This window comes from Oncorhynchus kisutch, linkage group LG20, assembly GCF_002021735.2.
Source record: "Oncorhynchus kisutch isolate 150728-3 linkage group LG20, Okis_V2, whole genome shotgun sequence".
In the NCBI taxonomy this organism is placed as follows: domain Eukaryota; kingdom Metazoa; phylum Chordata; class Actinopteri; order Salmoniformes; family Salmonidae; genus Oncorhynchus; species Oncorhynchus kisutch.
Genome location: NC_034193.2, coordinates 4,487,294 through 4,513,020, shown reverse-complemented (window position 1 = coordinate 4,513,020; position 25,727 = coordinate 4,487,294). Strand labels below are relative to the sequence as shown.

At 44.8% G+C, this 25,727-nt stretch overlaps 1 protein-coding gene across 1 annotated transcript in view; it reads right to left on the bottom strand.

Moving 5' to 3' along the window:
* The window catches only part of sptlc3 (serine palmitoyltransferase, long chain base subunit 3), a 155,899-nt gene that overhangs the window by 76,426 nt on the left and 53,746 nt on the right, over nucleotides 1-25,727 (bottom strand). The gene's annotated exons all lie outside the window — the stretch shown is intronic.

Genomic DNA, 25,727 nt, shown 5'->3' with positions numbered 1-25,727 from the left:
CAGTTCAATAATTTGTTCATTCAAATGCAGAGGATGATCCCGTCCAATATCTATGAAATATGGTCCACGCACCATCCAGGGAGATTAACAGATTTATAGCTCCTCAAATATATGGGTGTGTGTCTGCCGCATGTTTTGGACAAACTGATTGGCAGTTCACTAATATCCAGTTCATTCCTGCATACAATTACAGTGCCTTCAGAGAGTATTCATACCGTGTGACTCATTACACATTTTGTGTTACAGCCCGAATTCAAAATGGATTAAAAAATATATATCTAAATTCACCCCATCTACACATATTTCCCAAAATAAAACATTTAAAAAAATGTTAAAACATTTGTTGGAATTAAAAAATGAAAATCTGATTTACATAAATATTCACACACAAGTCAATACGTGTTAGAATTACCTTCGGCAGCAATTACAGCTGTGAGTCTTTCTGGTAAGTCTTTAAACTGTGAGTCTTTCTGGTAAGTCTTTAAACTGTGAGTCTTTCTGGTAAGTCTTTAAACTGTGAGTCTTTCTGGTAAGTCTTTAAACTGTGAGTCTTTCTGGTAAGTCTTTAAACTATGAGTCTTTCTGGTAAGTCTTTAAACTATGAGTCTTTCTGGTAAGTCTTTAAACTGTGAGTCTTTCTGGTAAGTCTTTAAACTGTGAGTCTTTCTGGTAAATCTTTAAGAGCTTTGCACAGCTTGATTCTACAAAATGTGTACTTTATTCTTTAAAACATTCTGTCAAGTTGGTTGTTGATCATGTTAATCATTTTTCAATTCTTGCATGTGTTCTGGAGAGCTGAGAGCATGCGTTCTGGAGAGCTGAGTGCATGTGTTCTGGAGAGCTGAGTGCATGTGTTCTGGAGAGCTGAGAGCATGCGTTCTGGAGAGCTGAGAGCATGTGTTCTGGAGAGCTGAGAGCATGTGTTCTGGAGAGCTGGGTGCATGTGTTCTGGAGAGCTGAGAGCATGTGTTCTGGAGAGCTGAGAGCATGTGTTCTGGAGAGCTGAGAGCATGTGTTCTGGAGAGCTGAGAGCATGTGTTCTGGAGAGCTGAGAGCATGCGTTCTGGAGAGAGAGGCGCCTATAAGCTATCTTCGCCACACACCATTACCCTTCTTCTTGTCTGAACATTTAAATGATACTCTTCACAAATACTTTAGATGCTGTTCACTGATAGCTGCAACTCAATAGTCAGCTAGGCCTTTTGCCAAGACTTCCTCATATACCACGTCTCTCCTGCTCTACTGGTTTTTTCCCCCTGTCAACTTTCTTTCGTTGTCCAGAAGCCAAAACCACAATCTTAGTCATATTAGCAACGCATCATAGGTCTCCCCTTTCCCCTTTTTAACAAGGTAGAACAGCTGAATTGTTATGAACACACCTCTGTACATTTCAACCGTTTCAACAGCATGCCAATTGAAATCAATTGGCCTACCTTATCTCAGAATGAGCACGAGTTGCCAATTCCTTGTACTGTATATAATTGTGTTTTATACTTATTGCACATTTTTTTATAAAAACACAGACTAGACAGCTAGTATAACAGTCTGACTACAATGCTGCTAGTCGTACATGGTATTATAAAACACAGACTAGACTGCTAGTACTAGACAGCTAGTATAACAGTCTGACTATAATGCTGCTAGTGGTACGTGGTATTATAAAACACAGACTAGACAGCTAGTATAACAGTCTGACTATAATGCTGCTAGTGGTACGTGGTATTATAAAACACAGACTAGACAGCTAGTATAACAGTCTGACTACAATGCTGCTAGTGGTACATGGTATTATAAAACACAGACTAGACAGCTAGTACTAGACAGCTAGTATAACAGTCTGACTATAATGCTGCTAGTGGTACGTGGTATTATAAAACACAGACTAGACAGCTAGTATAACAGTCTGACTACAATGCTGCTAGTCGTACATGGTATTATAAAACACAGACTAGACAGCTAGTACTAGACAGCTAGTATAACAGTCTGACTATAATGCTGCTAGTGGTACGTGGTATTATAAAACACAGACTAGACAGCTAGTATAACAGTCTGACTACAATGCTGCTAGTGGTACGTGGTATTATAAAACACAGACTAGACAGCTAGTATAACAGTCTGACTACAATGCTGCTAGTGGTACGTGGTACCGTAATACCGCACACTACAAATTGAGCTTTAATTTTCCAGAATCAATGTTCATTGATACTCCTGTTTTAGTAGTGTCTGCTTTTGGCAAAATGTAAGTAGTTGAGACATAACACATAAACAGGTTAACGTCTCTTCTATCACAGTACAATAATGTCTCAATGTGTTTCAGTGTCCATATGAACGATTCTGACCAAACCTCAAATCGCTTTTTTTTGTTTTGAGTGGCAGTAGGGGAGGGGCTTGGTGTATAAGTGGGAAGCTGAGCACAGCCCACAGTCCTTAGGCACGGCCTGCGGTAGTTACTTAAGGCCTACAAGCGGACAAACACAAAACATGTAAATAAAAACGCCAATTCTTGCGATATTTGGAATATCACGCTAAAACATACATTCAAATTAATTCTATATATCGCCCACCGTTAGCACCAAGTGGTGTGTATATCAACATCATGACTGATTGAGCGTATGAGACAGACATACTGTGGTATTGAACATCACGTCGTGTGTATATCAACAGAATGCATCGAAGCAGCACTGCACCCTCTTCATTCCCATTCAGCGCCTTCCATCAGTCAAATAACATTGAATTCATACACTTCCTCAACCACACAGGCTCAAAGCCTAGGTCCAGTCAAGAGGCACGTGGAGGACATCATTGTAATCTGACTGGCTCGATGTCTGGCTGCGTCATCGGCATCTGTTCTCTTTTGAAGCTAGACTGTTTAATCAGCCAGGCCTGTATACTAATCTGTATTCCACCTTATGGCTCATTCAGTTCTTTTGAACGGAAGGAGAGTGAGATTGTGGAGTCATTACTCAGCACAAGCCCCGAGTCCCTTCAGTTTCCTCAATCAAGTGGCAATTATGTCACTACACACATTTATCAGATTAAACCGGGGTCAGCCATGTAAAATGGATCCCTGCCTCCCAACCCAGTCATCATCAATTGTCCACTAGATTCTAGAATGCCAAGTAATCCCAGTCATCATCACTTGTCCACTAGATTCTAGAATGCCAAGTAATCCAAGTCATCATTCCTCATCCATTAGATCTAGAACGCCAAATAACTATTCCATCTTCGCAACATAACCCACTCTGTCCCAGTCCCAAGCTTGACGACCAGTGTTGTGTAAAGTCACCAACACCCCTGGGGATAACCAGGTCCCAGATCTGTTTGTTCGGTCTTGCCAAATCCTATGGTCAGCACAAACAGATCTGGGACCAGGCCACTCCTGGGAAACAGTAGCAGGGGGATTTTCAAGCCTTTATAGGTAACTGACTATCACAGCTTATTGTGAAATAGACATTAATTACTTAGTCCACTACACACATTTATTCACAATGCATTTCCTGTGTATTACATTATTTTCTTTCTTCATAATGCATTCATGTACATGACACAAATTCCAATTTGTTGTGGCTAACGTTAGCTAGCTAGGTTAACTGGGTGGTTAACTTTAGCTAGGCTAGGGGTTAAGTTTAAGTAATATGGTAGCTAAGTAGCTAAAAAGTAATTTGTTGTTGCTAATTCGCTCAAATGCTAAAGTTAGTCCATGACGTGATTTGAACATACAACGTTTCAGTTGTGTTAAAAGTTTTGGTTTTTCCATTTATGTTTTGAGGTTGGACTTTTAGCATGAGTAGCACGTTAGCATGTACGGCTCACCGATTGGTGCCACCTCGTTAGTCAGTATGTGTTTCACCTGTGCTGGCCTACGTGATATTTAAGAGTGGCTGGCCCAGTGCTCCAGTTGTCTTGAGAGATGTGGAGGGTCACCACCTTACATTGGCGCTCCCCTATTTGATTTCTAGAAAAACATTCCTTTGTCTGATCTTCCCTGTTTCCATTTTGTTCAAGTTTTTGGTTTGCTTCCTGTCTTGAAGTTTGGGGTGGGTTGTTCTTTAGTTTAGTGGGCTCTCATGGTGGGTGTCTTTTAGGTTCCAGTTGTTGTTGCTAGTCAACTTTCAGTGGACACCCCCATGAGTGTCTATCAGAACCCCTCCTAAAACACCACCTGTTTCATTTAGGTTTCTGTCAGTGACTCTGTCAGTTCCCCTTTCTGTTTAAGTGACATTTTGGATTTTCTTTTGCTGGGGAACGTAACATTTGATTGACGGTCGCAATAGGGTTAGCTAACATGCTAGCTAAGAAGTTAAAGGTTAGGATTAGCTAACATGCTGCTAAGTAGTTAAAGTTTAGTGTTAGCTGACATGCTAGTTCAGTAGTTAAGAGTTTTTGCTAAAATTCTAAAGTTGTTCTTGACGTGATTCGTACACACAACATAATGGGATGCTAGACAGCTGTGTTATACACCCACCCATCCTCCCTGTCCAACCTCACTCCTATTGTTTCTGTCTTAAGTAACATACGGTCTTCATCTGTGACTCAAATTCACTGAAAAAGTTAATTGTTTGTGTGCCTGGCACAAATTTCCAATAAGCAATTTGTGTTTATTTCACAGTGTTAGATTCTGGGTGAAACTTGGAACATTGTTATACTCCAGAAGAATAGTATATAAAGGAGTGAAAGAGATTGTTGTTGTTTTTTACATCAGAAGATAATGATTCTCTGTAGGAGACAGATGGCTTTGGGATGTTTTGGGTGGACGGGAGGAAGTCACAGGATTGCTATAGGGGAAGTGTATGGATATCTGTGGATTAGGCGAAGGAGGGGTTGAGGTCAGGTCAGATCCCCCTGAAGGGAGAGATTGTTTATTACCCTCTTCCTGTCAAACTATATGATGTAAGGATTGGAGAGGAGGAGGGCCTAAATTGAAGAATGTATATACTTGTGATGGTGGAAAAATGTATTTGAAAAGCTGTGTCGACCCTTTGGGAAGAATTATACTTGGTTCTCTAGTGTCCGTGAGTTATTTACTCTGACAAATTAGAACCTAACAGCAGTATATCTTTTATGTTGGGTTGGTTGTAATTGAACGAGCGTGACTGCGGTAGCTACGTCTTCAAAGTTGTAAAACAACAAGAGCTAAGTGAATCATTTCTCTCTCTAACACTGTGGTTGATGAGACCCTCTAAAAAGACCAATACAATTTTTTTTTAAATATAAAAGTCTGTTATGTCATAGAAGACGACATCACAATAGTACTGTACTCATTAAAACATACATGCATAATTATACTACTATTACACCTGGAAAAAAAACAGAGGCAATGTCTATGGCCAAAGTTAATGATTCTATATTTTTTACAGGTACTGTACATTTCTTCTTTTTTTTTACACCTATAGTTTATTTTTACTTAATTTGGCTAGTCAGTTAAGAACAAATTCTTATTTTCAATGACGGCCTATGAACAGTGGGTTAACTGCCTTGTTCAGGGGCAGAACTACAGATTTGTACCTTGTCAGCTCAGGGATTTGAACTTGCAACCTTCTGGTTACTAGTCCACCGCTCTAACCACTAGGCTACCCTGCCACCTCTACACTCTAACCACTAGGCTACCCTGCCACCTCTACACTCTAACCACTAGGCTACCCTGCCACCTCTACACTCTAACCACTAGGCTACCCTGCCACCTCTACACTCTAACCACTAGGCTACCCTGCCACCTCTACACTCTAACCACTAGGCTACCCTGCCACCTCTACACTCTAACCACTAGGCTACCCTGCCACCTCTACACTCTAACCACTAGGCTACCCTGCCACCTCTACACTCTAACCACTAGGCTACCCTGCCACCTCTACACTCTAACCACTAGGCTACCCTGCCACCTCAACACTCTAACCACTAGGCTACCCTGCCACCTCTACACTCTAACCACTAGGCTACCCTGCCACCTCTACACTCTAACCACTAGGCTACCCTGCCACCTCTACACTCTAACCACTAGGCTACCCTGCCACCTCTACACTCTAACCACTAGGCTACCCTGCCACCTCTACACTCTAACCACTAGGCTACCCTGCCACCTCTACACTCTAACCACTAGGCTACCCTGCCACCTCTACACTCTAACCACTAGGCTACCCTGCCACCTCTACACTCTAACCACTAGGCTACCCTGCCACCTCTACACTCTAACCACTAGGCTACCCTGCCACCTCTACACTCTAACCACTAGGCTACCCTGCCACCTCAACACTCTAACCACTAGGCTACCCTGCCACCTCTACACTCTAACCACTAGGCTACCCTGCCACCTCTACACTCTAACCACTAGGCTACCCTGCCACCTCTACACTCTAACCACTAGGCTACCCTGCCACCTCTACACTCTAACCACTAGGCTACCCTGCCACCTCTACACTCTAACCACTAGGCTACCCTGCCACCTCTACACTCTAACCACTAGGCTACCCTGCCACCTCTACACTCTAACCACTAGGCTACCCTGCCACCTCTACACTCTAACCACTAGGCTACCCTGCCACCTCTACACTCTAACCACTAGGCTACCCTGCCACCTCTACACTCTAACCACTAGGCTACCCTGCCACCTCTACACTCTAACCACTAGGCTACCCTGCCACCTCTACACTCTAACCACTAGGCTACCCTGCCACCTCTACACTCTAACCACTAGGCTACCCTGCCACCTCTACACTCTAACCACTAGGCTACCCTGCCACCCCCACACTCTAACCACTAGGCTACCCTGCCACCTCTACACTCTAACCACTAGGCTACCCTGCCACCTCTACACTCTAACCACTAGGCTACCCTACCACCTCTACACTCTAACCGCTAGGCTACCCTGCCACCTCTACACTCTAACCACTAGGCTACCCTGCCACCTCTACACTCTAACCACTAGGCTACCCTACCACCTCTACACTCTAACCACTAGGCTACCCTGCCACCTCTACACTCTAACCACTAGGCTACCCTACCACCTCTACACTCTAACCACTAGGCTACCCTGCCACCTCTACACTCTAACCACTAGGCTACCCTGCCACCTCTACACTCTAACCACTAGGCTACCCTGCCACCTCTACACTCTAACCACTAGGCTACCCTGCCGCCTCTACACTCTAACCACTAGGCTACCCTGCCACCTCTACACTCTAACCACTAGGCTACCCTACCACCTCTACACTCTAACCACTAGGCTACCCTACCACCTCTACACTCTAACCACTAGGCTACCCTGCCACCTCTACACTCTAACCACTAGGCTACCCTGCCACCTCTACACTCTAACACTAGGCTACCCTACCACCTCTACACTCTAACCACTAGGCTACCCTGCCACCTCTACACTCTAACCACTAGGCTACCCTGCACCTCTACACTCTAACCACTAGGCTACCCTGCCACCTCTACACTCTAACCACTAGGCTACCCCTGCCACCTCTACACTCTAACCACTAGGCTACCCTGCCACCTCTACACTCTAACCACTAGGCTACCTGCCACCTCTACACTCTAACCACTAGGCTATCCTGCCACCTCTACACTCTAACCACTAGGCTACCCTGCCACCTCTACACTCTAACCACTAGGCTACCCTACCACCTCTACACTCTAACCACTAGGCTACCTACCTCCTCTACACTCTAACCACTAGGCTACCCTGCCACCTCTACACTCTAACCACTAGGCTACCCTGCCGCCTCTACACTCTAACCACTAGGCTACCCTGCCACCTCTACACTCTAACCACTAGGCTACCCTACCACCTCTACACTCTAACCACTAGGCTACCCTACCACCTCTACACTCTAACCACTAGGCTACCCTGCCACCTCTACACTCTAACCACTAGGCTACCCTGCCACCTCTACACTCTAACCACTAGGCTACCCTACCACCTCTACACTCTAACCACTAGGCTACCCTGCCACCTCTACACTCTAACCACTAGGCTACCCTGCCACCTCTACACTCTAACCACTAGGCTACCCTGCCACCTCTACACTCTAACCACTAGGCTACCCTGCCACCTCTACACTCTAACCACTAGGCTACCCTGCCACCTCTACACTCTAACCACTAGGCTACCTGCCACCTCTACACTCTAACCACTAGGCTATCCTGCCACCTCTACACTCTAACCACTAGGCTACCCTGCCACCTCTACACTCTAACCACTAGGCTACCCTACCACCTCTACACTCTAACCACTAGGCTACCTACCTCCTCTACACTCTAACCACTAGGCTACCCTGCCACCTCTACACTCTAACCACTAGGCTACCCTGCCACCTCTACACTCTAACCACTAGGCTACCCTGCCGCCTCTACACTCTAACCACTAGGCTACCCTGCCGCCTCTACACTCTAACCACTAGGCTACCCTGCCACCTCTACACTCTAACCACTAGGCTACCCTGCCACCTCTACACTCTAACCACTAGGCTACCCTGCCACCTCTACACTCTAACCACTAGGCTACCCTGCCACCTCTACACTCTAACCACTAGGCTACCCTGCCACCTCTACACTCTAACCACTAGGCTACCCTACCACCTCTACACTCTAACCACTAGGCTACCCTGCCACCTCTACACTCTAACCACTAGGCTACCCTGCCACCTCTACACTCTAACCACTAGGCTACCCTACCACCTCTACACTCTAACCACTAGGCTACCCTGCCACCTCTACACTCTAACCACTAGGCTACCCTACCACCTCTACACTCTAACCACTAGGCTACCCTGCCACCTCTACACTCTAACCACTAGGCTACCCTGCCACCTCTACACTCTAACCACTAGGCTACCCTGCCGCCTCTACACTCTAACCACTAGGCTACCCTGCCACCTCTACACTCTAACCACTAGGCTACCCTACCACCTCTACACTCTAACCACTAGGCTACCCTACCACCTCTACACTCTAACCACTAGGCTACCCTGCCACCTCTACACTCTAACCACTAGGCTACCCTGCCACCTCTACACTCTAACCACTAGGCTACCCTACCACCTCTACACTCTAACCACTAGGCTACCCTGCCACCTCTACACTCTAACCACTAGGCTACCCTGCCACCTCTACACTCTAACCACTAGGCTACCCTGCCACCTCTACACTCTAACCACTAGGCTACCCTGCCACCTCTACACTCTAACCACTAGGCTACCCTGCCACCTCTACACTCTAACCACTAGGCTACCTGCCACCTCTACACTCTAACCACTAGGCTATCCTGCCACCTCTACACTCTAACCACTAGGCTACCCTGCCACCTCTACACTCTAACCACTAGGCTACCCTACCACCTCTACACTCTAACCACTAGGCTACCCTGCCACCTCTACACTCTAACCACTAGGCTACCCTGCCACCTCTACACTCTAACCACTAGGCTACCCTACCACCTCTACACTCTAACCACTAGGCTACCCTACCACCTCTACACTCTAACCACTAGTCTACCCTGCCACCTCTACACTCTAACCACTAGGCTACCCTGCCACCTCTACACTCTAACCACTAGGCTACCCTGCCACCTCTACACTCTAACCACTAGGCTACCCTGCCACCTCTACACTCTAACCACTAGGCTACCTACCTCCTCTACACTCTAACCACTAGGCTACCCTGCCACCTCTACACTCTAACCACTAGGCTACCCTGCCACCTCTACACTCTAACCACTAGGCTACCCTGCCGCCTCTACACTCTAACCACTAGGCTACCCTGCCGCCTCTACACTCTAACCACTAGGCTACCCTGCCACCTCTACACTCTAACCACTAGGCTACCCTGCCACCTCTACACTCTAACCACTAGGCTACCCTGCCACCTCTACACTCTAACCACTAGGCTACCCTGCCACCTCTACACTCTAACCACTAGGCTACCCTGCCACCTCTACACTCTAACCACTAGGCTACCCTACCACCTCTACACTCTAACCACTAGGCTACCCTGCCACCTCTACACTCTAACCACTAGGCTACCCTGCCACCTCTACACTCTAACCACTAGGCTACCCTGCCTCCTCTACACTCTAACCACTAGGCTACCCTGCCACCTCTACACTCTAACCACTAGGCTACCCTGCCGCCTCTACACTCTAACCACTAGGCTACCCTGCCACCTCTACACTCTAACCACTAGGCTACCCTGCCACCTCTACACTCTAACCACTAGGCTACCCTGCCACCTCTACACTCTAACCACTAGGCTACCCTGCCTCCTCTACACTCTAACCACTAGGCTACCCTGCCACCTCTACACTCTAACCACTAGGCTACCCTGCCGCCTCTACACTCTAACCACTAGGCTACCCTGCCACCTCTACACTCTAACCACTAGGCTACCCTGCCACCTCTACACTCTAACCACTAGGCTACCCTGCCTCCTCTACACTCTAACCACTAGGCTACCCTGCCACCTCTACACTCTAACCACTAGGCTACCCTGCCACCTCTACACTCTAACCACTAGGCTACCCTGCCACCTCTACACTCTAACCACTAGGCTACCCTGCCACCTCTACACTCTAACCACTAGGCTACCCTGCCTCCTCTACACTCTAACCACTAGGCTACCCTGCCACCTCTACACTCTAACCACTAGGCTACCCTGCCACCTCTACACTCTAACCACTAGGCTACCCTACCACCTCTACACTCTAACCACTAGGCTACCCTGCCACCTCTACACTCTAACCACTAGGCTACCCTGCCACCTCTACACTCTAACCACTAGGCTACCCTGCCGCCTCTACACTCTAACCACTAGGCTACCCTGCCACCTCTACACTCTAACCACTAGGCTACCCTGCCACCTCTACACTCTAACCACTAGTCTACCCTGCCACCTCTACACTCTAACCACTAGGCTACCCTGCCGCCTCTACACTCTAACCACTAGGCTACCCTGCCACCTCTACACTCTAACCACTAGTCTACCCTGCCACCTCTACACTCTAACCACTAGTCTACCCTGCCACCTCTACACTCTAACCACTAGGCTACCCTGCCGCCTCTACACTCTAACCACTAGGCTACCCTGCCACCTCTACACTCTAACCACTAGTCTACCCTGCCACCTCTACACTCTAACCACTAGTCTACCCTGCCACCTCTACACTCTAACCACTAGGCTACCCTGCCACCCAGTTAGACCTTTATAGTTTGTTTAATGGCTTACAGGAACAACTTATAGACCCATTCTGTCTTTGCTAAATAAGGTACCTTGACCCCATTTGTAATCCACATTGTTTTAAGTTATTGCATGGTTTCAATAGCATTCCCACTGATATAGGGACTAGGCCTACTGTCAATTGCATTATGGCTGAGCAGGGACATGCCAAACGTAGTCAATAAACAATATTCAATTAAATTATTGATTGAGGCCAAAGAGAACAAATTGTTATAATGAAATTCTAAAAAACAAAACAAGTTGTTTTAAATGGGCCATGTCACACTTACAGGCTCCATACTTTCTCCCCGTGGAGGGGAATAATATTAAAACACACTATGGAGGGTTTTTACACACATCCAAAACGAGACCTGCCTGGTTAAATAATGTGGACCTGCCTGGTTAAATAATGTGGACCTGCCTGGTTAAATAATGTGGTCCTGCCTAGTTAAATAATGTGGTCCTGCCTGGTTAAATAATGTGGACCTGCCTGGTTAAAATAATGTGGCCCTGCCTGACTAAAATAACGTGGACCTGCCTGGTTAAAATAATACAAGGCGTGTTCACAGACACACACACACACACACACACACACACACACACAGACACACACACACACACACACACACACACACACACACACACACACACACACACACACACACACACACACACACACAGACACGCACACACACACACACACACACACACAGACACACACACAGACACACACACACACAGACACGCACACACACACACACACACACACAGACACGCACACACACACACACACACACACACAGACAAGCACACACACACAGACACGCACACGCGCGCGTGTTAAATAATGTGGTTCCTGCCTAGTTAAATAATGTGGTCCTGCCTGGTTAAAATAATGTGGTCCTGCCTAGTTAAAATAATTAGGTCCTGCCTAGTTAAAATAATGTGGTCCTGCCTAGTTAAAATAATGTGGTCCTGCCTAGTTAAATAATGTGGTCCTGCCTAGTTAAATAATGTGTTCCTGCCTGGTTAAAATAATGTGGTCCTGCCTAGTTAAATAATGTGGTCCTGCCTGGTTAAATAATGTGGTCCTGCCTAGTTAAAATAATGTGGTCCTGCCTAGTTAAAATAATGTGGTCCTGCCTAGTTAAATAATGTGGTCCTGCCTAGTTAAAATAATGTGGTCCTGCCTAGTTAAATAATGTGGTCCTGCCTAGTTAAATAATGTGGTCCTGCCTAGTTAAATAATGTGGTCCTGCCTAGTTAAAATAATGTGGTCCTGCCTAGTTAAATAATGTGGTCCTGCCTAGTTAAATAATGTGGTCCTGCCTAGTTAAATAATTAGGTCCTGCCTAGTTAAATAATGTGGTCCTGCCTAGTGAAATAATGTGGTCCTGCCTAGTGAAATAATGTGGTCCTGCCTAGTTAAATAATGTGGTCCTGCCTAGTTAAAATAATGTGGTCCTGCCTGGTTAAAATAATGTGGTCCTGCCTAGTTAAATAATGTGGTCCTGCCTAGTTAAATAATGTGGTCCTGCCTAGTTAAATAATGTGGTCCTGCCTAGTTAAATAATGTGGTCCTGCCTAGTTAAATAATGTGGTCCTGCCTAGTTAAATAATGTGGTCCTGCCTAGTTAAATAATGTGGTCCTGCCTTCAATGCAGAGATATTAAGAGAATGTCAGCTCATTGTTTTACTCCACTCAAACCTGGTATTTTAATAAAGCTTTGGCGATTAAGATTTATTTCCAAGCGGTCTCAGGAGCCAATCCCTTTATCCACAGTCTTGTCTACTTTGTGAATGATTTGGGGCAGATTAAAAAAGAGAGGAGAGGAGGCTATGCTTGGTTTTTAATCAAATAAAACAAAATGGGGGAGGAGAAAACAAACATGTTTAAAAAAAAAAATGTTTCTAAACAGGAAGTATCCAGGCACCAAAAGGACCTTAGGCTTCTCTTGTACCATGTTCATATGGGCGGTGTGCGTCACAGCTAGATAGGCTGCGTTCCCACTGTAAACCAGCTTTTGGTTGGTCTTAAATATCCCTTTTGGATCATGTTTTTTTAAAGATACTGAGCACAAAGCGAGCTGGTAAAACGAGAAGGTGAATTGCAGTTTAGTTGTTGCAGCTTTAAAGATAATATCCTGCAATTCTATAAAATGTTTCCATGAGGCAGAGAAAACTCTGCGGTTTTAAAGCGTACAGTACAGTGCATGTATGTTTAAAAAAAAATTGTATTAATAAAATGAATAATTGGTGTACTACTGTGGATACCAATATCCCTGTGAGCCTCCCAGGCCCATGTTGCCCAGAGTTAAGAACAGAAATGGTAGATTAATAATATTGTATTGTATTACACCTTCTAAACTTATTCCACAGTTCCCTTTTTATCCCAAAATTGGTTTAATCTGTTGTTAGTAATATTCATTAAAAATAAGTGTTTGTTATTTATTGTTTGTAATTCTCCACATAACACACTCGTTCTGCCAGTCACATTCTGCTGCAGGTCCCCAAAGCACACACATCACTGGGTCGCTCGTCTTTTCAGTTCGCTGCCGCTAGCGCCTGGAATGAGCTGCAACAAACACTCAAACTGGACAGTTTTCTCTCAATCTCTTCATTCAAAGACTTTGTGTGATGTATTTTTGTCTTTACCTTCTTTTACCTAGAGTATAATTCACATTTGTTAGGGCCCTCCCGAGTGGAGCAGCGTTCTAAGGCACTGCCTCGCAGAGCTAGAGGCGACACTACAGCCCGGGTTCGATCCTGGGCTGTATCACAACCGGCTGTGTTCGGGAGTCCCATATTGCGACGCACAATTGGCCTAGCGTCATCCGGGTTAGGGGAGGGTTTGGCGGGTTTGGCCGTGGGGGGTTTACTTGTCTCATTGCGATCTAGCGACTCCTTGTGGCGGGCCGGGCGCCTGCAGGCTGACCTCGGTCGTCAAGTGAACGATGTTTCGGTGCGGCCGGAAACTTCCGGGTTAAGAAGCACGGTTTGGCGGGTTCCAGAGGACGCATGACTCGACGTTCACCATTATCGACGCCGTTGGGGAGTTGCAGCGATGAGACAAGATCAAAATTGTGGAGGACAAAGGGGGTAACATAAAAAATATTCACATTTGTTGACAACTCAATTAAATATCAACCAAATATGGATGTCGATTTTACGTTACGTCAGGATTTGGCCCTAAGGGAAGGTATTTAGAGTTCATTCTCACTGACTGGTTTAAGAGCTGTAAGAATGACGAAACAACTTAGACAATTAACTCTTCTTATACATACAATTTAGAATGATGCTTTTATCCAGAATGTCTTCCAGAGAGTATAAACATTTGATATACGTGACCCCAGTGGGAAATGAACCCATGACCCCAGTGGGAAATGAACCCGTGACCCCAGTGGAAAATGAACCCGTGACCCCAGTGGGAAATGAACCCGTGACCCCAGTGAGAACTGAACCCATGACCCCAGTGGGAACTGAACCCGTGACCCTAGTGTTGCTAACGCCAAGCTTTCACCAACACGCACACACACAAGAATCTTCCCTCCACATCCCCTCTGCTAGCCTCTAACACTACGTTATGTCCATGTGACCTAATTTAAATCTGTTTCATGATGTTACAGTACAACCATGATAGTGTTTCCTCTCCACATACAGTGGATGGGCCCCTGGGTAATGATCCAAGCGTGTGCTTCATACTGTACATAATTTAACACAGATTAAATAATTCATTCATCGTTGCAGCCGCTACCAAGTTAATTAAAGATTCTGTTTAAGTTGATGAAAAAGATAAATGAGATGAAAGAGAAGTGTGTCCCAAATGAAACCCTATTCTCTATATGAAGCAATATCATTGACCAGAACCCATAGTTGCACGTACTCTTCCATTCCAAATAAGCAAGACTTGGAAGGGCTCACCCATCTTGTCTGTGTCCCAAATGGAATTTTATACCCTATGGGCCTTGGTCAAAATTAGTGCACTATATAGGGACTAGAGTGCCATAGGGCTCTGGTCAAAAGTAGTGTACTATATAGGAAATAGGTTGTCATAGGGCTCTGGTCTAAAGTAGTGCACTATATAGGGAATAGCGTGCCATATGGCTCTGGACTAAAGTAGTGCACAATATAGGGAATAGGGTGCCATAGGGCTCTGATCTAAAGTAGTGCACTATATAGGGAATAGGGTGCCATTTGGGACACATTCAATTTAATGGTCAATCTTTTGGCTGTCATCACAGAACTATGCACCTAGAGAGTATGTATTCTCTGTTATGTAAGTGGTAGGTTATAGAATCCTACGTGAGTGGTAGGTAATAGAATCTTAGGTAAGTGGTAGGTTAAAGAACCTTAGGTAAGTGGTAGGTAATAGCATCTTAGGTAAGTGGTAGGTTAAAGAATCTTATGTAAGTGGTAGGTTATATAATCATATGTATGTGGTAGGTTATAGCATCTTAGGTAAGTGGTAGGTTAAAGAATCTTACGTAAGTGGTAGGTTATAGAATCGTATGTAAGTGGTAGGTAATAGAATCTTAGGTAAGTGGTAGGTTAAAGAATCTTAGGTAAGTGGTAGGTTAAAGAATCTTAGGTAAGTGGTAGGTTAAAGAATCTTAGGTAAGTGGTAGGTTAAAGAATCTTAGGTAAGTGGTAGGTTATTGAATCTTAGGTAAGTGGTAGGTTATGGAATCTTATGTAAGTGGTAGGTTAAAGAATATTAGGTAAGTGGTAGGTTATAGAATATTATGTAAGTGGTATGATATATTATCTTAAGTGGTAGATTGTAGAATCGTATGTAATTGGTAGATTCTATAATCTTATGTAAGTGGTAAGTTATTTGTATATATATTTATTATGGATCCCCATTAGTTCCTGTTGCCAAGGCAGCAGCTGCTCTTCCTGGGGTTTATTATGGATCCCCATTAGTTCCTGTTCCCAAGGCAGCAGCTGCTCTTCCTGGGGTTTATTATGGATCCCCATTAGTTCCTGTTCCCAAGGCAGCAGCTACTCTTCCTGGGGTTTATTATGGATCCCCATTAGTTCCTGTTCCCAAGGCAGCAGCTGCTCTTCCTGGGGTTTATTATGGATCCCCATTAGTTCCTGCCAAGGCAGCAGCTGCTCTTCCTGGGGTTTATTATGGATCCCCATTAGTTCCTGCCAAGGCAGCAGCTGCTCTTCCTGGGGTTTATTATGGATCCCCATTAGTTCCTGCCAAGGCAGCAGCTGCTCTTCCTGGGGTTTATTATGGATCCCCATTAGTTCCTGCCAAGGCAGCAGCTGCTCTTCCTGGGGTTTATTATGGATCCCCATTAGTTCCTGTTGCCAAGGCAGCAGCTGCTCTTCCTGGGGTTTATTATGGATCCCCATTAGTTCCTGCCAAGGCAGCAGCTGCTCTTCCTGGGGTTTATTATGGATCCCCATTAGTTCCTGCCAAGTCAGCAGCTACTCTTCCTGGGGTTTATTATGGATCCCCATTAGTTCCTGCCAAGTCAGCAGCTACTCTTCCTGGGGTTTATTATGGATCCCCATTAGTTCCTGCCAAGGCAGCAGCTGCTCTTCCTGGGGTTTATTATGGATCCCCATTAGTTCCTGCCAAGGCAGCAGCTACTCTTCCTGGGGTTTATTATGGATCTCCATTAGTTCCTGCCAAGGCAGCAGCTACTCTTCCTGGGGTTTATTATGGATCCCCATTAGTTCCTGCCAAGGCAGCAGCTACTCTTCCTGGGGTTTATTATGGATCTCCATTAGTTCCTGCCAAGGCAGCAGCTACTCTTCCTGGGGTTTATTATGGATCCCCATTAGTTCCTGCCAAGGCAGCAGCTACTCTTCCTGGGGTTTATTATGGATCCCCATTAGTTCCTGCCAAGGCAGCAGCTACTCTTCCTGGGGTTTATTATGGATCCCCATTAGTTCCTGCCAAGGCAGCAGCTGCTCTTCCTGGGGTTTATTATGGATCCCCATTAGTTCCTGCCAAGGCAGCAGCTGCTCTTCCTGGGGTTTATTATGGATCCCCATTAGTTCCTGCCAAGTCAGCAGCTACTCTTCCTGGGGTTTATTATGGATCCCCATTAGTTCCTGCCAAGACATTCAGAGACTTGTCCTGAAGCCATTCCTGCGTTGTCTTTGCTGTCTGCTTAGGATTGTTTTCCTATTGGAAGGTGAACGTGCACCCAGTCTTTCACCATAGGGATGGTGTCAGGTTTCCTCCAGACGTGACGCTCGGCATTCAGTCCAAAGAGTTAAATCTTGGTTTCATTAGACCAGAGAATCTTGTGTCTCGAGGTCTGAGAGTCTTTTGGTGCCTTTTGACAAACTCCAAGTGGGCTGTCATGTGCCTATTATTTACATAAAAATGCAGACCCTTTGCTATGAGACTCTAAATTGAGCTCAGGTGCATCTTGTTTCCATTGATCATCCTTGAAATGTTTCTACAACTTGATTGGAGTCCACCTGTGGTACATTCAATTGATTGGACATGATTTGGAAAGGCACACACCTGTCTATATAAGGTCCCACAGTTGACAGAGCATGTCAGAGCAAAAACCAAGCCATGCAGTTGAAGGAATTGTCCAAAGAGCTCTGAGACAGGATTGTATAGAGGCACAGATCTGGGGAAGGGTACCAAAAAATGTCTGCATCATTAAAGGTCCCCAAGAACACAGTGGCCTCCATCATTCTTAAAAGGAAGAAGTTTGGAACCACCAGGACTCTTCCTAGAGCTGGCCGCCCAGCCAAACTGAGCAATTGGGGGAGAAGGGCCTTGGTCAGAGAGGTGACCAAGAACCCGATGGTCATTCTGACAGAACTTCAGAGTTCCTCTCTGAAGATGGTTGTCCATTGGTTGTTCTCCCGTCTCTGCAGCACTCCATCAATCAGGCCTTTATAGTAGAGTGGTCAGATGTGCCTTCTACTGAGGAGTGGCTTCCATGACAGCCTGCTTGGAGTTTGCCAAAAGGCACCTAAAGACTCTCAGAACATGTGAAACAAGAGTCTATGGTCTGATGAAACCAAGATTGAACTCTTTGGCCTGAATGCCAAGCATCACATCTGGAAGAAACCTGGCACTCTTCTCTGTATACATCAATGAGGTCGCTCTTGCTGCTGGTGAGTCCCTGATCCACCTCTACGCAGACGACACCATTCTGTATACTTCCGGCCCTTCTTTGGACACTGTGTTAACAACCCTCCAGGCAAGCTTCAATGCCATACAACTCTCCTTCCGTGGCCTCCAATTGCTCTTAAATACAAGTAAAACTAAATGCATGCTCTTCAACCGATCGCTACCTGCACCTACCCGCCTGTCCAACATCACTACTCTGGACGGCTCTGACTTAGAATACGTGGACAACTACAAATACTTAGGTGTCTGGTTAGACTGTAAACTCTCCTTCCAGACCCATATCAAACATCTCCAATCCAAAGTTAAATCTAGAATTGGCTTCCTATTTCGCAACAAAGCATCCTTCACTCATGCTGCCAAACATACCCTTGTAAAACTGACCATCCTACCAATCCTCGACTTTGGCGATGTCATTTACAAAATAGCCTCAAATACCCTACTCAACAAATTGGATGCAGTCTATCACAGTGCAATCCGTTTTATCACCAAAGCCCCATATACTACCCACCATTGCGACCTGTACGCTCTCGTTGGCTGGCCCTCGCTTCATACTCGTCGCCAAACCCACTGGCTCCATGTCATCTACAAGACCCTGCTAGGTAAAGTCCCCCCTTATCTCAGCTCGCTGGTCACCATAGCATCTCCCACCTGTAGCACACGCTCCAGCAGGTATATCTCTCTAGTCACCCCCAAGACCAATTCTTTCTTTGGCCGCCTCTCCTTCCAGTTCTCTGCTGCCAATGACTGGAACGAACTACAAAAATCTCTGAAACTGGAAACACTTATCTCCCTCACTAGCTTTAAGCACCAACTGTCAGAGCAGCTCACAGATTACTGCACCTGTACATAGCCCACCTATAATTTAGCCCAAACAACTACCTCTTTCCCAACTGTATTTAATTTGTATTTATTTATTTATTTTGCTCCTTTGCACCCCATTATTTTTTTATTTCTACTTTGCACATTCTTCCATTGCAAAACTACCATTCCAGTATTTTACTTGCTATATTGTATTTACTTTGCCATCATGGCCTTTTTTTTGCCTTTACCTCCCTTCTCACCTCATTTGCTCACATTGTATATAGACTTGTTTATACTGCATTATTGACTGTATGTTTGTTTTTACTCCATGTGTAACTCTGTGTCGTTTTATCTGTCGAACTGCTTTGCTTTATCTTGGCCAGGTCGCAATTGTAAATGAGAACTTGTTCTCAACTTGCCTACCTGGTTAAATAAAGGTAAAATAAATAAATAAATAAATAAAATGGTGGTGGCAGCATCATGCTGTGTGGATGTTCTTCAGCGGCAAGGACTGGGAGACTAGTCAGGATTGAGGGAAAGATGAACGGAGCAAAGTACAGAGAGATCCTTGATGAAGACCTGCTTCAGAGCACTCAGGACCTCAGACTGGGGCAAAGGTTCACCTTCCAACAGGACAATGACCGTAAGCACACAGCCAAGACAACGCAGGTGTGGCTTCGGGACAAGTCTCTGAATATCCTTGAATGGCCCAGCCAGAGTCCGGACTTCAACCTGATCAAACATATCTGGAGAGACCTGAAAATAGCTATGCATCGACGCTCCCCATCCAACCTGAGAGAGCTTGAGAGGATCTGCAGAGAAGAATGGGAGAAACTCCCCAAATACAGGTGTGCCAAGCTTGTAGCATCATACCCAAGAAAACTCTCTTGGAGTTTGTAACGATGAGACAGCCTGTAGGGAGGTCAGAGACCTGACAGCAACCTCTCCCTCAACTTGATCAAGACAGATGATTGTGGACTAAAGGAAAAGGAGGACCAAGCACAACCAACGGGACTGTAGTGGAGCTTACAGCTTACAGGTTGAGAGCTTCAAGTTCCTTGGCATCCACATCACCAACAAACTAACATGGTCCAAGCACACCAAGACAGTTGTGAAGAGGGCAGAACAAAACCTATTCACCACTCAGGAGACTGAAAAAATGTGTCATGGGTCCCCAGATCCTCAAAAGGTTCTCCAGCTGCACCATCGAGAGAATCCTGCTGGGTTGCATCACTGCCTGGTATGGCAACTGCCTGGCCTCCAACCGCAAGGCACAACAAAGGGTTGTGCGTACGGCCCAGTATATCACCGGTGCCAAGCTTCCTGCCATCCAGGACCTCTATACCAGGCGGTGTCAGAGTAAGGCCCTAAAAAGACTCCAGCAACCCTAGTCATAGACTGTGCTCTCTGCCAACACACGGCAAGCGGTACCGCAGAGCGCCAAGTCTAGGTCCAAGAGGCTTTTAAGCAGCTTCTACAAACAAGCCATACGACTCCTGGACAGCTAATCAAATAGCTACCCAGACTATTTACAATCCCCCCCCCCTACACTGCTGCGCTACTATCTTATTATCTATGCATGGTCACTTTAATAACTCTACCTACATGTACATATTATCTAAATTACCTCGACACCAGTGCCCCCAGACATGGACTTCCCCCTGTATATAGCCTCCACATGGACTCTGTACCGTAACACCCTGTATATAGCCTCCACATGGACTCTGTACCGTAATACCCTGTATATAGCCTCCACATTGACTCTGTACCGTAACACCCTGTATATAGCCTCCACATGGACTCTGTACCGTAATACCCTGTATATAGCCTCCACATTGACTCTGTACCGTAACACCCTGTATATAACCTCCACATTGACTCTGTACCGTAACACCCTGTATATAGCCTCCACATGGACTCTGTACCATAACACCCTGTATATAGCCTCCACATTGACTCTGTACCGTAATACCCTGTATATAGCCTCCACATGGACTCTGTACCGGTACCCCTGTATATAGCCTCCACATTGACTCTGTACCGGTTCCCCCTGTATATAGCCTCCACATTGACTCTGTACCGGTTCCCCCTGTATATAGCCTCCACATTGACACTGTACCGGTACCCGCTGTATATAGCCTCCACGTGGACTCTGTACCGTAATACCCTGTATATAGTCTCCACATGGACTCTGTACCGTAACACCCTGTATATAGCCTCCACATTGACTCTGTAACGTAACACCCTGTATATAGCCTCCACATTGACTCTGTACCGTAACACCCTGTATATAGCCTCCACATTGACTCTGTACCGGTACCCCCTGTATATAGCCTCCACATTGACTCTGAACCAGTACCCCTTGTAATTAAGCATTTCACTGTAAGGTCTACTACACCTGTTGTATTCAGCATTTCACTGTGAGGTCTACTACACATGTTGTAGTCAGCATTTCACTGTGAGGTCTACTACACCTGTTGTATTCAGCATTTCATTGTAAGGTCTACTATACATGTTGTATTCAGCATTTCACTGTGAGGTCTACTACACCTGTTGTATTCAGCATTTCACTGTGAGGTCTACACCTGTTGTATTCAGCATTTCACTGTGAGGTCAACTACACCTGTTGTATTCAGCATTTCACTGTAAGGTCTACTACACCTGTTGTATTCAGCATTTCACTGTAAGGTCTACTACACCTGTTGTATTCAGCATTTCACTGTAAGGTCTACTACACCTGTTGTATTCAGCATTTCACTGTAAGGTCTACTACACCTGTTGTATTCAGCATTTCACTGTAAGGTCTACTATACCTGTTGTATTCAGCATTTCACTGTAAGGTCTACTACACATGTTGTATTCAGCATTTCACTGTAAGGTCTACTACACATGTTGTATTCAGCATTTCACTGTAAGGTCTACTATACCTGTTGTATTCAGTATTTCACTGTAAGGTCTACTACACATGTTGTAATCAGCATTTCACTGTCAGGTCTACTACACCTGTTGTATTCAGCATTTCACTGTAAGGTCTATTACACCTGTTGTATTCAGCATTTCACTGTAAGGTCTACCTACACCTGTTGTATTCAGCATTTCACTGTGAGGTCTACTACACCTGTTGTAGTCAGCATTTCACTGTGAGGTCTACTACACCTGTTGTATTCAGCATTTCGCTGTAAGGTCTACTACACCTGTTGCATTCAGCATTTCACTGTAAGGTCTACTACACCTGTTGTATTCAGCATTTCACTGTAAGGTCTACTACACCTGTTGTATTCAGCATTTCACTGTAAGGTCTATTACACCTGTTGTATTCAGCATTTCACTGTGAGGTCTACTACACCTGTTGTACTCAGCATTTCACTGTGAGGTCTACTACACCTGTTGTATTCAGCATTTCACTGTGAGGTCTACTACACCTGTTGTATTCAGCATTTCACTGTAAGGTCGACTACACCTGTTGTATTCAGCATTTCACTGTAAGGTCTACTACACCTGTTGTATTCAGCATTTCACTGTAAGGTTTACTACACCTGTTGTATTCAGCATTTCACTGTAAGGTCTACTACACCTGTTGTATTCAGCATTTCACTGTAAGGTCTACTACACCTGTTGTATTCAGCATTTCACTGTAAGGTCTACTACACCTGTTGTATTCAGCATTTCACTGTAAGGTCTACCACACCTGTTGTATTCAGCATTTCACTGTGAGGTCTACACCTGTTGTATTCAGCATTTCACTGTGAGGTCTACTACACCTGTTGTATTCAGCATTTCACTGTAAGGTCTATTACACCTGTTGTATTCAGCATTTCACTGTAAGGTCTACCACACCTGTTGTATTCAGCATTTCATTGTAAGGTCTACTATACATGTTGTATTCAGCATTTCACTGTGAGGTCTACTACACCTGTTGTATTCAGCATTTCACTGTGAGGTCTACTACACCTGTTGTATTCAGCATTTCACTGTAAGGTCTACCACACCTGTTGTATTCAGCATTTCATTGTAAGGTCTACTATACATGTTGTATTCAGCATTTCACTGTGAGGTCTACTACACCTGTTGTAGTCAGCATTTCACTGTGAGGTCTACTACACCTGTTGTATTCAGCATTTCGCTGTAAGGTCTACTACACCTGTTGCATTCAGCATTTCACTGTAAGGTCTACTACACCTGTTGTATTCAGCATTTCACTGTAAGGTCTACTACACCTGTTGTATTCAGCATTTCACTGTAAGGTCTACTACACCTGTTGTATTCAGCATTTCACTGTAAGGTCTACTACACCTGTTGTATTCAGCATGTCACTGTGAGGTCTACTACACCTGTTGTATTCAGCATTTCACTGTGAGGTCTACTACACCTGTTGTATTCAGCATTTCACTGTGAGGTCTACTACACCTGTTGTATTCATCATTTCACTGTAAGGTCTACTACACCTGTTGTATTCAGCATTTCACTGTAAGGTCTGCTACACCTGTTGTATTCAGCATTTCACTGTAAGGTTTACTACACCTGTTGTATTCAGCATTTCACTGTAAGGTCTACTACACCTGTTGTATTCAGCATTTCACTGTAAGGTCTACTACACCTGTTGTAATCAGCATTTCACTGTAAGGTCTACTACACCTGTTGTATTCAGCATTTCACTGTAAGGTCTACCACACCTGTTGTATTCAGCATTTCACTGTGAGGTCTACACCTGTTGTATTCAGCATTTCACTGTGAGGTCTACACCTGTTGTATTCAGCATTTCACTGTGAGGTCTACACCTGTTGTATTCAGCATTTCACTGTGAGGTCTACTACACCTGTTGTTTTCAGCATTTCACTGTAAGGTCTATTACACCTGTTGTATTCAGCATTTCACTGTAAGGTCTACCACACCTGTTGTATTCAGCATTTCATTGTAAGGTCTACTATATATCTTGTATTCAGCATTTCAATTTGAGGTCTACTACACCTGTTGTATTCAGCATTTCACTGTAAGGTCTACTATACCTGTTGTATTCAGTATTTCACTGTAAGGTCTACTACACATGTTGTATTCAGCATTTCACTGTAAGGTCTACTACACATGTTGTATTCAGCATTTCACTGTAAGGTCTACTATACCTGTTGTATTCAGTATTTCACTGTAAGGTCTACTACACATGTTGTATTCAGCATTTCACTGTCAGGTCTACTACACCTGTTGTATTCAGCATTTCACTGTAAGGTCTATTACACCTGTTGTATTCAGCATTTCACTGTAAGGTCTACCTACACCTGTTGTATTCAGCATTTCACTGTGAGGTCTACTACACCTGTTGTAGTCAGCATTTCACTGTGAGGTCTACTACACCTGTTGTATTCAGCATTTCACTGTAAGGTCTACTACACCTGTTGTATTCAGCATTTCACTGTAAGGTCTACTACACCTGTTGTATTCAGCATGTCACTGTGAAGTCTACTACACCTGTTGTATTCAGCATTTCACTGTGAGGTCTACTACACCTGTTGTATTCAGCATTTCACTGTAAGGTCTACTACACCTGTTGTATTCAGCATTTCACTGTAAGGTCTACTACACCTGTTGTATTCAGCATTTCACTGTAAGGTCTACCACACCTGTTGTATTCAGCATTTCACTGTGAGGTCTACACCTGTTGTATTCAGCATTTCATTGTAAGGTCTACTATACATGTTGTATTCAGCATTTCACTGTGAGGTCTACTACACCTGATGTATTCAGCATTTCACTGTAAGGTCTACTATACCTGTTGTATTCAGTATTTCACTGTAAGGTCTACTACACATGTTGTATTCAGCATTTCACTGTAAGGTTTACTACACATGTTGTATTCAGCATTTCACTGTAAGGTCTACTATACCTGTTGTATTCAGTATTTCACTGTAAGGTCTACTACACATGTTGTATTCAGCATTTCACTGTCAGGTCTACTACACCTGTTGTATTCATAATTTCACTGTAAGGTCTATTACACCTGTTGTATTCAGCATTTCACTGTAAGGTCTACCTACACCTGTTGTATTCAGCATTTCACTGTAAGGTCTACCTACACCTGTTGTATTCAGCATTTCACTGTGAGGTCTACTACACCTGTTGTAGTCAGCATTTCACTGTGAGGTCTACTACACCTGTTGTACTCAGCATTTCACTGTGAGGTCTACTACACCTGTTGTATTCAGCATTTCACTGTGAGGTCTACTACACCTGTTGTATTCAGCATTTCACTGTAAGGTCTACTACACCTGTTGTATTCAGCATTTCACTGTAAGGTCTACTACACCTGTTGTATTCAGCATTTCACTGTAAGGTTTACTACACCTGTTGTATTCAGCATTTCACTGTAAGGTCTACTACACCTGTTGTATTCAGCATTTCACTGTAAGGTCTACTACACCTGTTGTATTCAGCATTTCACTGTAAGGTCTACTACACCTGTTGTATTCAGCATTTCACTGTAAGGTCTACCACACCTGTTGTATTCAGCATTTCACTGTGAGGTCTACACCTGTTGTATTCAGCATTTCACTGTGAGGTCTACTACACCTGTTGTATTCAGCATTTCACTGTAAGGTCTATTACA